The sequence below is a fragment of the Psammomys obesus genome, unplaced genomic scaffold (genome assembly GCF_907164565.1).
Source record: "Psammomys obesus unplaced genomic scaffold, mPsaObe1.curated_primary_1811, whole genome shotgun sequence".
In the NCBI taxonomy this organism is placed as follows: Eukaryota; Metazoa; Chordata; class Mammalia; order Rodentia; family Muridae; genus Psammomys; species Psammomys obesus.
In genome coordinates this window covers 13,360,970-13,364,649 of record NW_026592732.1, presented here as the reverse complement: position 1 = coordinate 13,364,649, position 3,680 = coordinate 13,360,970, and positions in this window count along the sequence as shown.

The window sequence follows — 3,680 nt, the reverse complement described above, 5'->3', positions numbered from 1 at the left end:
GTTTGCTTTGTTTTATTTTGCTTTTTCTTTCTTCTTCTCCATCTTCCTCCTCTGGAAACCTGTTGGTAGTTTTAGCTTTAAAAACCCAGTTTTTGTTTTGTTTTGTTTTGTTTTGTTTTGTTTTTAAAAGTCTAACAAAATTTGCCTCGTGGTCAAAAAAAAAAAAAAAAAGATGGGGATACCCTCACTGACTTCACTTACTCACAGTAATTAGCATTTCAGTGACAGGTCCAAGCAGAAGGAAAGTGATACCAGGTAATATTTGGACTTACACCTACACAAGGGAAAGTGGACACAATTAGAATATTATGAGAGAAAGTTATATTCCAGGTGACCCTTCTTTCTTCTTTCTCGTGTACCTTTGTACTGCTTTCCACCGAAGACTAGAATGCTGAGTTCTTCAGGAGTGAATTAAGTGTATAAGAAACTGAAAAGTGTTTGTTCTCTGCTACATGAATGGAATTTCTTAGCTTAAGATTCCAATGGGGATGTCACTGCTATGATGAATATGAGCCTAGTTGTTAACCCGCCTGGTTGTTTTCTTTCCAATAAACCCAATTAGTCCACACTTGTCTTGTTAGATTACTTTAGGTTCATAGATTTCTTCAGAGAGAACCTTTAGCACCACTTCTTCATTACTATTGGGGCTGATTACACGTATAAATTACAGAAAATGAAGCTAATTAATATTCTACTGGCATTCCTTGTGTTGATGATAATTGAGGTGGTCATACTGTACCAGACAAAATACTGGATCTCTCCCTGTGCAGCACCCCGCACTAGGGCTTTCCAATTTTTCATTATCTTTCTTTTCACATGCAAAAGACACTTTGATATCTCTCTGACAGGTCTTTGGGAAGAAGTTTGCATTTCACTCTTGGCATTGCATTTGATAAATGAGGGGAAAAAGAACCGAAGTTTTTATATGAACACAAACAAAATCAAAGATGTGGGCTCATCTCTAAACGGGCAGCATGACAGGCTCACAGAGACATTTAGAATTCCTACAACTGCAGGGGGTGGTATAGACTCTCCCAACTCAGCACAGCAGGTAAGATCAGGGAGATGTACGTACGAAACACAGCATCCATAAGACATGTACACCCATTCACAGTTCTGTATTTTCCTTCATCAGTCAGTTAATAAAGTATAATGGGCACAAACTAAGCAATCATCTCACTACCACTGAAAATTCAAGCATGAAGGAGAGGTAAATTCTGTCGTAAAGAAAACACATAAGTAGTGCATTTAAATACAATTGTGAAAGTGTTATATGTGGTCCATTTACTCATTGACTGATCTGACTAATACTTACTATGAAATTACAGATTGAATTGTAAGCCTCTAAATTTTATATCTAATTTTCAATGCCTGGTATATGAGAACGTGACCATATTTGGAAATATTTTTTATAGATTTAATTGAATGTAGGTGTGCTTATTGGAGTGTACCTTAGCATAAAATGGCTACTGTCATTTTAGAAATGGAAATTTGGATTCCAGGTATGCACAGGGTAAAGACAATCTGAAGATTGGGGGAGGATCATTAGTCAAAATGAAGATGGGGATCTACCAGCCCATTGGGGGATTGAGGCCAATTCTATTCTATCATCAATTGAACTAACCTAGCAGGGTTAGTTCAAGAAAGATTTCATCTTTCTATAACTGAGAGGAATACTCCTTTATGCAACTGACAAATGTGGCATTGTGTTTGGCAGTGTTGAAAGCTCATATATGCAAGAAAGCACTGCAAAGTGCCTGAATTGAGAGTTTTGGATAAAACACTTTACCTTTAGGAGTACCAAATGACTGAAACTGTTGAGTAAGAGAACATAGTGGAGAAATATTTGTAATAATAAGTAAAATCAGACAGTGCTTTTGGAGCACACGGTAAATGAAATCATGGTGATATCTGAAAGGCCTGAGATTTAAGGAGGCCTAACAGACTCCATGACAGGCCTTAGATTCTCCTGCCCTGAGCAGAAACCACCTGGACAGAGCCAATCAAAGGGTACCAGGAAAATACCTCACATTCCTGAGGTCTACTGATAGCTTGTTCAGTGTTACTTGTGTTAACCAATCACTTTGTAATAAGCAAATGTCACCTAATCATGTAGCTGCTAAGTTGGAAATTCCCGGTCCTTGCTCAAACACCAATACCAACCCTGCCTTGAAGCTGCTCAGGGCTCTCCTTTCCAATCCACTGTGCTGGTGATGAGGGAGAGCCCTTAGGCCTGAGTAAACTCTTTGCTCTTGCATATGGTGGTCTGGCTCCTGGTGGTCTTTGGGGACCCTAAGCTCTGGGCATGACAATATCTTGAGCCAATATAAAAAATCAGTTAGGTTCAAATAGAAAAGAAAAGAATAGTGGAACAAAACAAAAACAGTGTTGAGCTCTGCAGACATGGCATTCTTTATCTTCCTTGTCTTGCCATCCTTACTTTAAAAAACAAAACAAAACATGGAAATGTATGATAATACGTCATCCCCAAACTCCCCAAATGTGGTGACTAAGTTCTTCATATGTTTATGCAGGGAATCTTCATACTGTTCTATTATTCTGCCATATATGGCTTCAAGACAGTCCACAGCCAGCGAAGTGCAAAGCAAATGTTAGAAACACATTTCTAACACATTTCTCCAAAACCACTTGTTTCTATTTTTAGCACCATGCCTTAGTAACTTTCTTGTTTCCTAATTGAGTGAGACTTCTTCTGTTGAGCCATGAGGCAGAAAAAGCACAGGGAATCACTTAGAAACCTGTAGCTCTCCTTTGGCTTCAGCTCCACACAGCTCTTTTCTAACAATACACTTGGCAACTGAGAGCCCTAGTACATGTGTGATTGAATACATACCTCTGTCCAAAGAGTCCATCTAACACCATACTGGTACCCTCGGACTCCGCCTGCATCATTGCAAACTCATCTGTCTCTGAACAAAGGAGTTAGGCTCTCCTGCCCTGCATCACATAAACTTTTTCTATTTAAACACATTTCAGATCATGTCTATGAATGGAAGGTAGGAGGTGGATCTGGCTTTAACTGGTTTTGAGTACATGTGCAGTTTTCAAGAATTCAAACTGTGCCCTCTAAGTGAACTTTTGTTTAGTCACCTATTTGCCTTCTCAGTCTATGATTGAGAACATATATAGTTAAAATTAGATACATTATGTGAAGGAATATATTCAGTAAAGGAAATGCTTATATAACCTAATCTATTTACCTAAGCAACCATTGAAACTCTATTCCTTATCAACTGTAGTAAAAGGAATCCTGTAAAAGGAGACCTCAAACAGTTATTGGCATCTTTAAGTATCTTTACTCTTATGGCTAATTATCAGTCTTCTTCACATATCACTTTTTAATCTGTTCTTCACTTTTCTATGAATAAAATATTCTTGCTGGTTTGCAATTAGTATGTGCCTTTATTTCATCCTTGAATATTAGTCCAACTACATGGACATACCAAACCAAGGCCTGGCCACCGGTAATGATACTGTTACTGATTTAGTCCACCTGTTTAGGATGACCAGAGCCTTGAAAAGCTTAAAATGACAATAACTCACCAGCATCCCAATGCAAGACACTTGCCATTTTGTATATGTTGGAGATATAGCAAAGAATGCAAGCATCAAAACAGAGATGCAGGCAGCTATAAATATGCACCTGAGTCTCTGGTAAA